At 49.2% G+C, this 17,887-nt stretch overlaps 1 pseudogene; it reads right to left on the reverse strand.

Annotated features, from left to right (window-relative positions):
* Nucleotides 1-15,146: 15,146 nt before the first annotated feature.
* LOC124705502 lies at nt 15,147-17,557 on the reverse strand (annotated as a pseudogene).
* Nucleotides 17,558-17,887: the final 330 nt, after the last annotated feature.

The following is a 17,887-nucleotide window of genomic DNA, read 5'->3' on the forward strand; positions in this document are numbered from 1 at the left end:
GACGCATGAAGTTGATCTATAGAATCAATACAATGCGAAGTTAGCCGGCTTATTACGCGAGGAGGAACTCAAATGGTATCAGCGATCGAAGGCCCAATTCTTACTGGAAGGGGATTCGAATACTAGATACTTTCATAGTGTCGCTAATGGCAGACATAGAAAGAAACGTATTCAGTCCCTGGTTCAGGATGATGACACGATCGAGGGTCATGATCAGTTAAAATCGTACATTACGTCTTATTACAAGAGTTTGTTTGGCGCACATGAGGATTCACATATATCTTTGGATGAATCCAGAGTAGATGATATCCCACAGGTGTCCCCTCTGGAGAACGCTGTCCTTTCTGCTCCATTTACGGAGGAGGAGATTAGGAAAGCGGTTTTCCAGATGGAGCACAACAAGGCACCGGGAGTCCCAGCTGAGTTCTATCAAACATTCTGGGATACTATAAAAAATGATCTCCTAGAATTGTTTCATGAACTACACAAGGGCCAATTAGATCTCTTTCGCATTAACTTTGGGGAAATCATTCTCCTCCCTAACGTTAGTGATCCTGATCGTATCCAGCAGTTCAGACCTATTTGTCTCCTAAATGTTTCTTCAAGATCTTTACCAAGGTTGCTACTATTAGACTTAATTCTGTAGCCGACCAAGTTGTGTGTCCAACTCAAACTGCGTTTATGCAAGGTCGATACATCCTAGATGGTGTCGTGACATTGCATGCGACGATACATGAGATGCATCACAAAAAGTTGAGTGGGGTCATCCTCAAAATCGACTTTGAGAAGGCTTATGATAAAGTTAAATGGTCTTTCCTTCAACAAACGCTCCGTATGAAAGGCTTTCCACCCGAATGGCGCGCTCTAGTTAATAACTTTATCTCTGGTGGAAGTGTAGCCATCAAAGTCAATGACGATGTTGGCAAATACTTCCAAACAAAGAAAGGGTTAAGGCAAGGTGATCCGTTTCTCCAATGTTATTTAACATTGTGGCGGATATGCTTGCTATTTTAATAGAGCGTGCCAAGGTAGATGGCCAGATTGAAGGAGTGGTGCCTCATCTGGTTGATGGGGGGCATCTATTCTACAATATGTCGACGACACAATTCTTTTCATGGATCATGATCTTGATAAGACAAGAAATCTGAAGTTAATCCTCTCAGCTTTCGAGCAGTTATCTGGTCTAAAGATCAACTTCCATAAAAGTGAATTGTTTTGTTTTGGTGATGCCCAAGACGAGACAGACCAATACGCCGAATTATTCGGATGTGGTTTAGGCTCTTTTCCCATTAGCTACCTAGGTATTCCGATACACTATCGGAGACTTACTCTAGCCGAATGGAAAAAGGTCGAGGAAAGGTTGCAGAAAAGATTGAGCAGTTGGAAAGGAAAGCTGCTATCTCTTGGTGGAAGACTGGTACTCATTAATTCAGTACTCACAAATATGGTACTGTACATGATATCATTCTTCCAATTGCCAAAAGGAATTCTTCATAGATTGGATTATCTCCGATCAAGATTTTTCTGGCAAGGAGATAGCGAGAAGAAAAAGTATCGGTTGACTAAATGGAGCGTTGTATGCCGTCCCAAAGATCAAGGTGGACTTGGCATCCACGATCTAGAGGTTAAGAACCAGGCTCTGCTAGGTAAATGGTTGGCTAGGTTCTTAAGGGAGGATGGGGTTTGGCAAAGCTTGTTGAGGAGGAAGTATGTCGGCTCCAAAGATTTCTCTCAGGTTTCCTGGAAACCTGGAGATTCACATTTTTGGGCTGGCATTATGGCTACTAAGTAGCACTTCTTTCCGCACGGGTCCTTCTCTATTAGGAACGGGTCGGAAATTCGTTTCTGGGAGGATAGATGGTTGGAACAACTACACTCCGGGAACAATATCCAGTTTTATATAGGATAGTACGTCATAAGGATGTAACCCTGCAAAGGGTGATGGAAACCTCTCCACCATCTATGACCTTCCGGCGTAACGTAGTCGGTCTCCGATTAACCAACTGGAACGAATTGCTACAAACATTAGCTTCAATCCAATTGGTCCAAGGGAAAGACTTGTTCCGCTGGGAACTCACAAAGAATGGGAAATTCCCACTGAGATCCATGTATGAAGCATTGGTTCAACCTATTCAACCGGTTTATAATAATAAAAGGATTTGGAATCTGAGGATACCACTAAAAACAAATGTCTTTGCTTGGTACCTGCGTCGTGGTGTTATCCTCACCAAAGATAACCTTGCAAGAAGGAACTGGCATGGATGTAAGAGATGTGTTTTCTGTCACGAAGATGAGACAATTAAACATCTTTTTTTCAAATGTCGGTTTGCTAAAACTATATGGTTAATCATTCAGATAGGATCTAGCTTATACCCTTCCCGTAGCGTTGCAAACATCTTCGGCAATTGGCTAAATGGGATAGAGGTTAGGTTTAGGAGTCTTATCAGGGTGGGAGCGGTAGCCGTTATTTGGTCCCTCTGGCTATGTAGAAATGACAAGGTTTTTGATGACAAAAATTCTTCTCTTATGTAGGTAATTTACCGAGCTGCGGCTACGCTCCGTTCATGGTCGCCGCTTCAGCGCTTGGAGGACCACGACTTCTTTACGGAGGTTTCTACACGATTGGAGAATACGGCCAAGGATTTTATTACCCAACATGGGTGGCTGCATAGTCTAAGGATAGCGGCTGCATCACCATGATTTGTTGGCCTGTTTCGAGATCTCTTTTTGTACTTGAATTTTTATGGTTCGTTTGTATCGGTGAACGGCTGTGTGCATCTTAGTTATGTAGAGGCGGGTGTATTACGTCAAACTCTGACGTAATAAAGCGCCTTTTTTTCGAAAAAATCAGGTCCAAGCTGCCTGCGCCTAGATAGCCTCCTACAGCACCCCGCGCGCATGTGGGGGCGGCTAGATTGGCCGCTGGCCGGCCCACACCTCCACAGCTCCTACCTCTACTTGAACTACGGAGTGCCGGCGCCTCCGGACTTCAAACGGCAGGAGTCCACCTGTGGCCCATCCACGTCGGGTCGCTCCGTCTCCGCATCGACCTCGCACACGCTGGTGCCGGTGCGAGCAATATATTTACTGGAAACCCAGCTAGGGTTCCCAGTTCTGACTTAGTCTCCCAAGGTCAAACACCTTTTCAAATTGGGTGCAAAATTTTCGCTAGAAAATGGTGAGCGTATAGTGTTCTGGACTGACTGGTGGCTTGGTGACGCCCCTCTCTGCTCTAGATTCCCTCTTTCAACATCTGTTCGGACCCTACAGTTTCAGTTGCTAATGCACACAGGGTAATGCGCGCGTGGCAGCTTAGTTTCAGAAAAACATTTGGAGAAGAAGAAACAGCCCAATTGAGACAGTTGTGGGTTGAACTCAATGCTAGCAGCCCTAGTGAGGTGTGTGACTCGGTTTCCTAGGCCTTGGATTCAAATGGTCTCCTCTCCATCTCTTCAATATATCAAAAACTTTGTACCGGAGAGATCCCAGACTATGTTAAAACCATTTCGGAGGCAAAGTCTTGTTAAAAGAAATACCCTCTAGTGATAATATTTTGGAACGACATGGGCCATCTAATGGCATTTGCTCTCTATGTTGCTTGCCTGAGGATGCAAACCATATCTTTTTTGCCCGTTCCGTTGCTAAATTTATGTGGAGTACGTGGTGTTCATAATATGCTAGTGCTACGTGTTCAGTGGAATCCCTCCTCCTTTCAATCGTTGTTGTTCATTTTGCTTAATCTTTTCTCCAAAGCAAGGAAAATGGTTTGGATTTTATTTGCCCCTCAGAGGGCACTCTGGACAACTAGGAAAAAATTCACCATCCCCGAGTCAGTTTTGCCTAACCAACCTGCTGGTATCATTTTCAAAACTCGTATCTTATTCTAGAACTGGCGACCGCTGCTGCGAAGTAAAGAGCAGGAAGTGATGAACGTGGTGCTAGAGTTGCTGGCTGATCTCTTCAGGAAGACAATATTCGCCTCCACCTACACGAACTTCAGTTACCTAGTTTGATTTTTTGTTTTGCTTTTGCTGCTGTATCTGCTCCTCTTCAGTATGTTGAGCTGAACCTGGTTTAGCCTTGTGCCTTGATCTGTTATAGTAAGTTGGTATAACCAACAGTAGGACCCTCGAACCTTGTGAACACAAGGCTTTATTATTTAAAGCCAGACATTATATTGTATTTTATCTATAAAAAATTGGTTTCGATTATTCACATCACCACCAAACACTATCCCCTGATCTTGCAACGGAATTTGAGAATTGCGAAATACATGTTCTATTTTTTTACGTGGAATTCAGAGAGCTTTTATTCAGCAATTACATATCTCACCTTCTCAGCCTGAAGACTGATGACAAGGAAATCTGGAGGAATGTCTATCCAACTGCTCGTCAACATCAAAATGCTCGCACAGAAATGAGCCGAGAGATTAGCAGTTCTAGGTACATGCTGGATACCAAAAGAAGTAAACTATGAGTTAGGCCTCCAACTTTAAACAGTATTGTCAATTGAGCACCGTGATGAGTATTCCAGAGGTTTAAGACCTCAAGGCACTCGAGCTCCATTAACACCTTTGGAAACCCTTCGAAAACGAGCTAAGATGACACCACCCAAAAACGACAGGGCTTGGCATGCTGTACAAATTGGGTACTGCAACGAAATTGCAGAATAGCTAGACACGAAACCAGAGGAGGTTTATCATAGCAGAGCTAGCACACAACACAACCATGAGCCATGAAATCAATCATGTCGCTCGGTTCATGAATGCAGAGTTGCAGACACCTATTGTAGAAAACGTCCTAATCCTGACATGTGTTCAAGAACGTCCTAATCCTGACCCATTATTAAAAAAATCCCTTTTACGATTTTTGTTGGTTGCCCACGCTTGCTTAGATCCTCCACGTCTGAGAGGCTTATACAACTACACTTGCAAAGCTACAAGACAAGCGAGGATCATCCAATGCTCATCATCGGCATAGGAATTAGCCTCCTCTTGCATCATTTGGTGGAACACTGTCCATAATCTATAAACTAAACGACAATGCAATCAAATTGCAAAGCATTCTATCAAATTTAACTGGGCAAAATTATTACATTTCAGAAAAATGGCCAAACACCTTGTATGCGGGATGGGAGCGAGGTGTCTCAGCCGCCGATTGACAAACACCTTGCTACTGCATTTTCAAATGCATCCACGGAATATTTAGAAATGGGAACCGCCGCTGGTTTCTGTTGGTTCTCTCGGCTAGGTGAATCTCTGTGATTAGCAAAAAGGTAGCAACCACAAAGCCTTCACCTCTGTCCTTCACCATCTCAGGCTACGTACGTAGAAATAATGACAATGGTTTCGTACTTGTGGCGTCCGGTGTTCCATTAACTTGAGCTCAAAACTGGTCATTGGATTTTTCCGATAAGATGAGCTTTATTATTCAAAATGGTTTTAAACATTACATCCAGCCTCTGCGTAACTAGGATGCACACAGCCGTGGTCACTGGATATAGTATTTACTTGATTAAAAAATGCCTGGCAACTGCTTTCTCGGACAATCTGGGCGTACACAAATAATGTTGTTGTAAATCGCTCTCTTCTCCTCTCCCTTATCTCTACAGTACAAAGAGAGGCGAACCGGAGGCGACTCACTTTCCTCTTCATACCGCCGGCGAGGCCACGGGTTCCTCTTCTCTCCGTCGGCCGTTCCGGCGGCGGGAGAGTTGGGGAACCCCGGATCTTCGATCTTGGAGTGTATATAGATGTGGATTAGGTGTGCGTGCCGTCGATGACTCGGCGGCGGCGAATAAGGTGCTCGCGGTCTTGATTCCGTGTCTAGGCGTGCGAGCTCGTCTACCTGACCGCGGCGTCGTTGCAGCTACGGCAAAGTCGCGGAGGTCTTTTGTTCTCGCTGGATTGCTGCTCCCATGGTGGCGTGACTCCACTGCCGCTCGGGATCCAGGTGAGATTTGTGCTGGAGGTGGTCGGCGTCGTGCGCTGACCTCGTCTGGAGGGCTGCTTCCCTGGAGCAGGGACGTGGACGTGATGGTTGTGGCTTCGTCTTTCTTTCCCGATGGCTTCGGTTGGAAGGAGGGGAGCCAAGCTCTGAGAGGTGACGGGATTTCCCCGGCCGACAAGCCCCAACGTCGATGGCGCTGCCGACGGTAGTCCACTTTCGAGGTCCACAAAGGAGCAGATCTCCAATGGTATCCTCTTAGAGGTAGGGCGGTGGTTTCTTCTTCTCCCCTTTCGCCGGCGACGGTGAAGATTCGGAGGAGGAGTTCGTCTGGTTGTGCTCAAGGATCTAGGGGCCTCGATGTAATTTTCCTTTTCCTATGGGTCCTTTGTGCATGTTTCTGGGGTGTGCTGTCTTCTAGGCTTTTCCAGAGACGGGCCACGAGTGTTGTAATCTCCAGATGGCAATATTAATGTGACACGGTGGTTTTCCTTTAAAAAAAATAATGTTGTTGTTTGAGTTTATTTATCTACTCAGCCAACAACAACATGCTTTCTTGAAGTACATTTTTCGTCTCCGTTTTGCTGAATCAAATTACTACTTCTCTCAAGGTACAGTGCTGAATATTGGGTTCAACTGAAGGTGATGCTGATCAGTGATGATGTTCGAATTGGAAACATGGTGATGATTTTGATAGTATACAAACTGAGAGTGTCATAATTTTCGTCTCCGTTTTGCTGAATCAAACTACTACTTCTTTCAAGGTACAATGCTGAATACTCATTGGATTCATATGTGGTCTTATCTCACTACGGAAAAACAACACGTTGCCGTGTGAGCTAAATGCACGGCAAAGGCCAAAAATTGCACGGCAAAGGCATTGCCGTCCGCCAACGCACGGCAAAGATCAGACGGCAACGTCTACGACGGCAAAGAATCTTTGCCGTGCGTTTTGGCAATTATGTACGGCAAAGACCCATTGCCATGCACGTGTTCTTTGCCGTGCGTCGATCGCCTGTGCCGTGAGCCATTTCGTTGCCGTGCGCTGGACAACTTTTGCCGTGAGTCCCCCTTTACCGTGTGCATTCTGTTCTTTGCCGGGTGTGCTCTACCTGGACGCATGGCATAGAGGTTTTGCTAAATTAAAAAAAAATGACGACAGTGCTGACGTCCTCGACCGGCGGGAGAAGGGACCTGAGCAGCGTCCTTGACCGGCGGTGGCATCCACGTCTAAGGGATTCCAAAGCTGGGCCAGCACGAGGGAGCGCCGCGGGGCAGGACGGAGACGTCAGAGGAGAGCTTGGCGGTGGCGCACGATAGAGGGCGGCGGCGTCCTCGACCGGCGGGCAGATGGGATGGGAGCACTTCTTTGACCGGCGGCGGCGCCCACATCCAAGGGATTCGGGAGCTGGGCGAGCTCGTGGGATGGCGACGGCGCACGACAGGGACTTCGGAGTAGAGCCTGGCGGCGGCGCACGAACGGGACATCGGAGGAGAGCCTGGCAGCGGCGTACGACAGAGGGCGACAGCGTCCTTGACCGGCAGGAGTAGGGACGGGGGCGGCTCCCTTGACCGGCGGCGGGCGAGCGCGAGGAAGGGTGGCTGTACACGATGGGGAAGTCGGAGGAGATCCTGGCGGCGAGGCACGGCGCGCCTGCTCGAGGCCGACCATGCCTGGCGGCGAGCCTGGTAGCTAGCTCTATCAGCCGCTCCATCAGCCGCTCATTGAGGATAAGGGCATCTCCAGCGGCGTGACGCATTTCGGACACCCAAAATGTCCGCGGGCGTCCGTTTGCGTCGCGAGGCGGACGCGGAAATGGTCGCGTGTCCGTTTGCGTCTGGGGCTGGCTCCAGCGGGACGACGCATTTTGGGCGCAGGCCAGAATTCAAAAAATAGAAGCACGCATAAACTTTTGCACCAAATTTACAGCCGCATTTTGAGGGCTGAAACAAGTTCACCCCACTTTGCATATCGGACTGCCCAAAGTGGAGACCAAAAGGGGCACAACAAGGCCTGTGCAGCAATAAAAATGTCCAAAAGGAGGCCAAGGTGCTGGGCGCATGGCGCCGGCGATCGAGCGTCTCGCGCGCGGATTTCGGCGCGCCTCTTCATGAACCAGGCCCTGGTGTCGTCGTCGATGCTGCTCAAGTCGGCTAGCATGATCCTAGTGTCCTCCGCAAGGATCTTGGCCTTGGCGTCCATCCTCCTAGCCTCGGCGTCAAGCAATTTGGCCTCGGCGTCTGCCTTTTGGACCTCAATTACCTCTTTGGCGAGGTTGTGGTAGATGGCAGCTGCGGCCTCTTTTTCCAGACGCCTCTTCTCGTCCCTAGCAGCCATGGCGGCATGATTGTCGGCCATCATCTTCTCCATGCTCATGGTGAACGCAAGGGCCTGCGCCTCCCGCTGTAGATCGGCCTTGGTAGCCTTGTGGCCTCGTGGACGTGGTGGAAGGGCTGGACGGCCTTGATCGTCGTCCTCGCCGTCGAGGTTGATCGCTGTTCCATTCCTCACAGCTTCGTTGTAGGCCGCATAGCTTGTCATCCACTTGTTGGCGTTCTTGAGCATGTCCCAGCAATGGACCATATGGAAGCCCTTCTTATGCGTCGCCCTGAACTTCTCCAAGGCGCGGGATACCTGCATTCATAGCCGCCAATGATGTACATACAATGATGCACATAGTGTTGAATGATGATGGTTCTATCGTGTTTACCACTGTCATGACGCCAGCGCCGCTTACGGGGTTGTTAATAGCATGTTCGACCGCCAAGCAAAACTTGGCTGTCTCTTGCTTGATGTAGTTCCATCTTTTTCGGAGGGACTCTAACGTCCGAGGGCTTGTGATATTGTAGGGCGGGTGCCGCCTGGTCTCGTTGTACTGCTGCGAGACCTTGGCCCAATAGACCTTGCCCTTTTGATGCGCGCCATTAATGCAATCATTGCTCGATGCAAGCCATGCTTCGCACAAGCACTTGTCCTCCTCGTCGACGAAGCCTTGTGTCCTGTGGCTCTCCCCCTTCTTCTTCGCAGGCTTTGTTGGCGCGTCGTCGAAGTCGTCCACCGACACGGGTGTTGGCTGCGTCTGCTGGGTGGCGAACAGGCGTGCGGTTTCGATGTCCTCCGCGCGTTCATCCGCCGTTGGCTCCCAGTCATCCAGCGGGGTCCCGGCCGGATCACCGCGAACGAAGCCGCCGCCGAAGATAATTTCCTGGATGTCAGCCTCACGGCGGTCCTTCCAATACTCCTACGAATCACCGGACGTCAGACGCATGAAACACGGCGAACGCACACATTGAGAGAGCTCACGTACCGGGTCGTCCATCGTCGGGGCAGCCGGCGCCATTTCGTCGAACAGGGTGCGGGGCTGTGGCATGCTCTCCTCCGGCAGCTGGCGCGTCTTCTGTGTCGCGCCCGAGCTAGAGTCACCGCTTCTAGGAGTCCGGTTGAGGTCGGGAACAGCCGCCCCGTTGAACTGCTCCGCCGCCCCGGTCAACTCCACCGGCGGCAGGCCGGACGCGAACCGCGACGCCGGGTGGCCCTGCAAGGGAGCGGGAGTTCCAGGACGCAGCTGGGAACTTACCGAGCTGACCGACGAGGACGGAGGAGCGACGCCGGCGATCCCTCTCTCTTGACGAGCATGTAGCCCTCCGCCAAGGTCGGATGGAGGGCTACTTGCGCGACGCCGGCTTTGATCCGCATCTTCCACGCCTCGCTGGTTGGCGGCCGCGGAAATCTTCATCTTCTGGTTCCTGCGCCGGTAGCGACGTTTCGCGGCCTCGATCACTTTCTCCTCCGGGGAGAGCACCTTCTTTGCAGCCTTCGCCTTTGCCTCCCGGCCGCCGCCGGTGCCGGCCCGCTTTGCTTCCGGCGGACCCTCCATTGTGGCTACGGTCGTGGCTACGGGGGAGTGTGGGGCGGCGGCGGGTGCGGCGGCGAGGGTTTGATCCGCATCCATGGCGGTGGCTGCGGCGGCGAGGACGTCCATCGCTTCTGGAATGTTTAGCGCCGGTCTAGTTTGCTTTTTCGCGCGGGGAATGGCCAGTGGCGGGAATTATATCGGCCTCGCTTCCACTGATGCGCGGGTCCTACGTCTTTTTCGGCGGTCACTCGGCGCGACCGCCGAGCGTCCGCGGAGACGCAAACCTGGCGCATATTTGGGCCAGGTTTGCGTCTTCGCGGACGGGCCGGTCACTTTGCGTCGCCCCGCTGGAGCAGGGCCCAGACGTATTTCCGGTCACGGCGGACGAAAACGGTCGCTCAGCGACCATTTGCGTCGCGCCGCTGGAGATGCCCTAAGGATATGAGTGGGTTGGTCCAATTTGAGGATAAGATATGGCCAGGACGTGGTGTGTGGTTGGTGAGTAGGAGGCTGAACGGATCGTGTCCGTTGATTTTTCCCAGCCATACACGGATCTTCGCCATGTCACCGATCCACGGCACAAGCTGTCAACCAATCAGAATTCGCGCCTATCTTTGCCGTGTGTAAACACTCGGCAAAACCCTTTTTCATTTTTTTCATTCTTTCCTTTTCTTTCTTTTCTTCTAGCTATAAACACTTGCAACTATGGTGTTTCCATGCAACTACGTATCAAATGAGCTAGGTATGATCTATTAAGCATGACTTTTTCACAATAATACTCGTAGGCGACGGAGGGGAAGGCGAGAAGTCTCGTCGGTGCTGCGCGGCCTCCACACGTTGCCGGCGTCCTGATGTCTACGGGAGCTTCTATTCTTGTAGACAGTTTTGGGCCTCCAAGAGCAGAGGTTTGTAGAACAGCAGCAAGTTTCCCTTAAGTGGATCACCCAAGGTTTATCGAACTCAGGGAGGAAGAGGTCAAAGATATCCCTCTCATGCAACCCTGCAACCACGAAGCAAGAAGTCTCTTGTGTCCCCAACACACCTAATAGGTGCACTAGTTCGGCGAAGAGATAGTGAAATACAGGTGGTATGAATAAGTAGTAGCAACGGTGCCAGAAAATAGCTTGCTGGCGTGTAGTTGATGGTGGTAATATGGTAGCAGTAGTAACGCAGTAAAACAGTAAACAAGTAGCGATAGCAGTATTTAGGAACAAGGCCTAGGGATTAGACTTTCACTAGTGGACACTCTCAACTTTGATCACATAACAGAATAGATAGATGCATACTCTACACTCTTTTGTTGGATGATGAACACATTGCGTAGGATTACACAAACCCTCAATGCCGGAGTTAACAAGCTCCACAATTCAATGTTCATATTTAAATAACCTTAGAGTGCAAGAAAGATCAACACGACTAAACCAAGTACTAACACAAAGCATGCACACTCGTCACCTTCACACTATGTAGGAGGAATAGATCACATCAATACTATCATAGCAATAGTTAACTTCACAATCTACAAGAGATCATGATCATAGCATACGCCAAGTACTAACACGGATGCACACACTGTCACCATTACACCGTGCAGGAGGAATAAAACTACTTTAATAACATTACTAGAGTAGCACATAGATAAATTGTGATACAAAACACATTGCAATCATAAAGAGATATAAATAAGCACTTCACTACGCCAAACAGTGAATAAGTATTCTGTGAAATATAGCCTAAGAGACCCACACGGTGCACACACTGTCACCTTTACACACGTGGGACAAGGAGTCTCCGGAGATCACATAAGTAAAACTCACTTGACTAGCATAGTGACATCTAGATTACAAGCATCATCATATGAATCTCAATCATGTAAGGCAGCTCATGAGATTATTGTATTGAAGTACATAGGAGAGAGATGAACCACATAGCTACCGGTACAGCCCCGAGCCTCGATGGAGAACTACTCCCTCCTCATGGGAGCAGCAGCGGTGATGAAGATGGCGGTGGAGATGGCAGCGGTGTCGATGGAGAAGCCTTCCGGGGGAACTTCCCCGCTCCGGCAGGGTGCCGGAACAGAGACTCATGTCCCCCAGATCTTGGCTTCGCGATGGCGGCGGCTCTGGAAGGTTTTCCGTATCGTGGTTTTTCGCCTCAGGGGTTTCGCGACGGAGGCTTTAAGTAGGCGGAAGGGCAGAGTCGGGGGGCTGACGAGGGGCCCACACCACAGGGCGGCGCGGGCCCCCCTTGGCTGCGCCGCCATGTGGTTTGGCCACCTCGTGGCCCCACTTCGTATGCTCTTCGGTCTTCTGGAAGGTTCGTGGCGAAATAGGCCCCTGGGTCTTTGTTTCATCCAATTCCGAGAATATTTCGTTACTAGGATTTCTGAAACCAAAAACAGCGAAAACAACGAATCGGCACTTCGGCATCTTGTTAATAGGTTAGTTCCAGAAAATGCACGAATATGACATAAAGTGTGCATAAAACATGTAGGTATCATCAATAATATGGCATAGAACATAAGAAATTATCGATACGTCGGAGACGTATCACGTCCGCACGCCACCGCGTGTTTATGCGCTTTCTTTCCGCCGCTTCTGGCCTCTTCCCGCGCTATCTTCCCGCCTCTTCTGGCAACACCGGCGTCAATAACCCCCCCCCCCCCCAGCTCAATGGCAGCCACCACAGCCGCCGGCACCCCTTTCTCCCCCGCAAGCACAGCCCTACGTAATGATGAACCGCCTCGGCGCCGGCCAGTTCCCTCCTCCACCACCGTCTCCACCACCATCGTACGGTGTTCGACGCTGCCACGGAAGAGGCGCGGCAGCGCCGGGCGGAGGAGATGGGCGAGCGGTGGCGTTCAGAGCGGCAACGCCTGCACATGGAGCGGGATTTCCAGTACCGTGAATGGCAGGAGGCGATGGAGCAGCAATAGCGGGAGGCGATGGAGCGTCAGCAGCGGCAGGCGGTGGAGCGTCAGCAGCGGTAGGCGGCGGAGGAGCATCAGTAGCGGGAGGCGGCGCTGGCGGCAATGGAGGCGGCCTGGGGGGCGCGGGCGGATGCATTGGCGGCGCAAATGGAGGAGGAGGAGGAGGAGGAGGTCGAGGCGGAGGAGGATGAGGCGGAGCAGGAGGAGGACGACGACGACTTCGAGTGGTCCGACGATGATGGGCCACACCCGGATGAGGCGGCGGATCAGCAACGAGCGCTGGTCGAGTCCTTCGAGTCGGATAAGAAGCTCCAGGACGACGTCGTGCCCGCGAAGACGCGCAGATTCGCCGTGTCGTCGAGCTCTCCCTCCAGGCGGCGCAACATGGGAGGGCATGCGACGACGCGCTGCTGGAGCAGCGGCGTCTGGTCACCGCCCTACGCGTGGAGAGGCGGCGCGCGGAACAGGAGCTACGGCGAAGGGGAGGCGACGATGGGGCGGGGCCGTCGAACGCCCGCCGGGCGGTTAGTAGGCTAGGGTTTAGATGAAATGTAGTTGTTTTCATTTAAACATGTAATATATAATCAACTTTGAATGGGCGATAACACTTAGTTAGCAGATTCCTCGGCCGTGGGTTGCTCCGAAATACTGATATATATATCGGGGGTGAAGAGATGTAGAGTACTTGTTGTATTGTAAAAGCGTGGGTATACACATTGTCTTAAGTAACACTAGCTAAAAACTAATACCAATCTAAAGAGAAAAGATAAGTATTAAAATATATACAAAAGAAAGTTAAAAAATGAAATTTTCATATTACGCATGGCAAAGGCCAAAACGCACGGCAATGGCTTTGTTTGCCGTGCATCGTTGACATTGCTCACGGCAAAGGTATGGCTTTGCCGTGCAGTATGTATTTACCGTGTGCCTCTTTCACTCTTTGCCGTGAAGCTATTCTTTGCCGTGCGCTTTTCTGTCATTTGCCGTGCTGCATGTCTTTGCCGTGCGTTTTGTCAATTCTTTGCCGTATGCCTGTGCGTTGCCGTGCGTTTTCCTGCGGTCACACGGCAAAGACGACTTTGCCATGCGGCGACGCACGGCAAAGAAAATGTGGACGGCAACGCCGGTTTTTCCCGTAGTGTCTCCAGCCGGAGGATGCGCGCCTGGACATGGATATTGGGTGCAACCGCTTGGCGATGGTAGCATGGAATTTATATAGCCGGTGCGGTTGGCGTACTGAGAGGTGGCTCACATGAAGATCTTGTGACGGCTTGTTTTCCTCTTTATTTTTAGATGGTTTATCCATGTGGAAACTTTGTGTGATCCATGAATTGGTGTAAGAATGTAACTCAGACCTTTTAAATAAGATTAATAAGAGGCCGTATGCATCAGTTGATGCAGAGGCTGGGATCTCCCCCTTATCGAAAAAAATGCTAAATATTGGGTTCAACTGAAGGTGATGTTGATCAGTGATGGTGTTCGATTTTGAAACATGGTGATGATTTTGACAGTGAGAGAGTGTACATAATATACAAACTGAGAGTGATGCTCATATAGTGAGATATTATGTTGAACATGGATTACGTACTATGTTGCCGCTCTGTTTTACAGTGTGTAATTGATAGTTACACAACAAAGTGCATTGGATTCTTGTATGACAGTGTGCATAACAGTATAGATGTTCATAGTGTGTTCTTATTCTTGTATGACGGTATGAATGTTCATATTATGTGCTCATTCTTGTATGACAGTGAGCAGCACATGAAATGGGTTTCGAGGAATTTTTGGAAGTGCCACAAAATAGGTTTTGGGGTATTCTTAGAAGTTCCACAAATTCGGTTTAGGGGCACATCTCAAAGTGCTCCTAATTGGATTTAGTGGCACTTGGCAAAGTGCCCTTAGTTGGATTTAGTGGTACTTTGAGAAGTGCTCCTAATTAGATTTAGTGCACTTGAGAAGTGCCCCTAATTGTATTTAGTGGCACTTGAGAAGTGCCTCTAGGTAGTACCCCAAACACCTTTAGAGATGCAAATAAATGTGACACTTAAAAAAATGCCCCTATAGCTAATTAGTGGCACTTCGGTTCAAATTTGGGGCATTTTGAAGTGCCACAACTCTTATACCGTGATGTAGTGTCAGGGGGCGAATAAGGGGTGCCAGACAGTATTTTGGGTATCGAATGTTTGCATCACCACCAAGAACTATCCTCTGATATTGAAATAAAATCTGTGAAGTGTGAACTAAATTAGGTTCCACAAGCCGGGTATTACAATGAAATAGCAGACCAGCTAGACAAGAAACGACAGGTGGTGTATCACAGCAGAGCTAGCACACAACACAACCATTCTCCATGAAATCAATCGGTTCATGAATGGAGACACTCATTCAGAAAACGTGCTAATCCTGACGTGTTTTCTAGAACGGCTTGGAGGGGAGGTTCTGGTTGGCCAGGAAGCTCATGAAGAGCTCGAGCGCCAGCTTGGGCTGCGAGGTTGGCACCGTGTGCCCGGCTCCTCTCACTGTGACAAATGTCAGGCCCTCATACACCACGGTCCATCCACCAACCTGCAACGAACAAGCAACACAAAGACAAGGGCGCATCAGAACAAAATCCACCATGAAATCTGTGGGACAGTGACGTGGGCTTGTTCAGTTATACAGCCAAATGGTACCTGCTTGTGGCTGAACCATGGCGACCAGTCCTCTTTGATTGGCAGGCCGAGCTTCTTCAACGTGTACCTCGTCGAAGTGGTAGGGATCCTCCCATCCGTGTCGCCGCTGTTCATTCAGGAAGATCGATACAAAAGGTATGGTAAATAATCAAGAACCAACACCTTCTGGAGAGTAGCAAGGGCTATCTTTATGTCATAAACTTAACCTGAAAATCCATATGCGAAGCCCTTCTTGTGCGAGCTTCTTGACAATCGGGACGACCGTCATGTCGGAGTCTTTCCATACACTGTTGATGGTATTACTGAAAACCAAACAAAACAATATTCAGCTATCAGATAGAACAGAAAACATAATTCAGAGTCCAAGCAAACTTATGCCAGGAGAAAATACCGGCAAAGAACATAGGGATACGGCAGTCCGGTGGTGTTAGCATGCAGAGCTCTCTGCACATCCTCGCGGTTCAGATACTCGGTGGCGTACGTTTGCGTGCATGGATCAAAGCCCATTGGCATCTTGAGAAGATCAACCTGTTTTGTGTTTCGCACGAAAAATCAATCACACCGTTTGGTCAGAATACAAAAGTGCATATTCATGGGGGCGCAATGACTGAACAAAAAGAGAATGCTTACACGGGCGTCAATCCGTCTGGTCTGTACCAAGGAGGATGATGCGTTCAAAGCCGGGTACCCGAGATCACAATATGGCGTGTAGAGGCTGTAGATATCTATGAGCTTGTAGAGAGCGCCGAACTCTACCCAGGCTGCCTCGCACTCCGGAGACAGGATTTCCATGCTGAAGTTGCAGGACTTGAGGAAGGTACTGTAGAGCGCGTCCGAGATGATGGCGTGGTGCCATGCAGAATCGACGATACCCTGCAAGTCTGTGTCCCCATCCATGTACGCGTTCCCGATCTAGAAGCAGAAACACATGATCAATACTAGTGATTTGTGTTTCATATACAAGCAAAAACATTGCCATAGTGAAATGGTGCATATTAGTGCCATTTGGGGCTTTATATATAAAGCCGGGCTTAGACCTTATGTTTTTAAAAAAGTGGTGCATATGTAGTTATGTACCAGGATGCCTTTGAAGTTTATGTAGTTTTGTTCGGAGGCTTTCTTGTTCTCCTCCACGATGACATTAGCTAACTGGGGAATGTAGTGTCCTAGAGAGTGGCAATAAAATTAGAGTGACACGCACATGAGCAAAATTTAAAATACGAGTGCAGTACTATGTATCTAGCTATATATGCATGAGTAAGATGTCAGACCCGCATAGCTCTCTCCGGCTATGTAGAACTCTTTCATTTTGTGCTGGGGGAACCTCTGGAACCACCTGACGAGGAAGGCATATGAACCGTGTGCTGCAAAAGAGGAATGCCATGTTATCTTGTTATAAAACTAAATAAAGTAAGAAGAAACATATCTGTCACACTCACACTTACCGGTGGAATTGTCGCCAGGCGGATCACTTTCGAAAGACGTGTTTGTGTATGAAAATCCAACGCCGGCTGGAGAGTCCAGGAACAGCAAGTTGGCAGCTGAAAGGTCATCAGAGGGTTAGTTAATTACATGCTTCCATTATTATGGTAAATATAGGACTGTCTGATTGTACTAGACGTGTTAGTGTTGGTGTTCATTTGCCTTGGTTCCAGCTGTAATGATTGAGCTCAAGCTCAGGAATATCTTTCTTCACACGAAATGGCCCGAGCTCCTGTGCCTGCCCAAACCCAACAGAAGAACAGCCAGGTCCTGCATGCAACATTTGCAAAAAGAACATGATATATAGTCAGATCACAGACATCTTTCAACCTCGAAGTTTCTAAAGTTCCTATCTAGGCGCAATAAAGTTAGCTAACAACCTCCATTTAACCATAATACCAATGGCTTCTCATCAGGCTTGTCCATAGCCTCAAAGAACCAATAAAACAGTGCCTTGCCGAGGTGCTCGTCAGTTATGACGTAACCGGAATACTGCTTGAATGCAGGTGAGTAGTTAGGTGCCCCCGGCAGCCACATGACACGGTCGAGCTCTTGCGCGGCCATTGTGGCCACATCGAGGCTGGTTGTGTCACTACCAGGTTGTGATGTAGCTAGGCAACAGAGTGCCAACGCAACAGGACCAAGTAGTAACCAAGATAAGGTGAACTTCATGGTTTTGCGGAACCTGTGTTTCTCTTGCTTGGGTTTGTATGGAAGTTAGGTATAAGGATGAAGTATTTATAGTGAAGAACTTGTGTGTGGAGAGTAGAGACAAGTGACATGTAGGTCAAATCCTTGGCCGGCTTTAGCATTTCCCATTGGCCTCGTCCCCACTTCTTCAGAACAGCATTTTCCAATTTCAAGGATTGATTTGGCAATGCTGTTACGTATGTGGAGGACCAGCAGTAAAAAAATTAATACATACGGAGTATATACTAGTTTTATTCATTACATTACACGTACAAAAATAGAGTAGGATGTGAATGTGGACGTACTGTCTCA

The sequence above is a fragment of the Lolium rigidum genome, chromosome 4 (genome assembly GCF_022539505.1).
Source record: "Lolium rigidum isolate FL_2022 chromosome 4, APGP_CSIRO_Lrig_0.1, whole genome shotgun sequence".
Lineage (NCBI taxonomy): Eukaryota > Viridiplantae > Streptophyta > Magnoliopsida > Poales > Poaceae > Lolium > Lolium rigidum.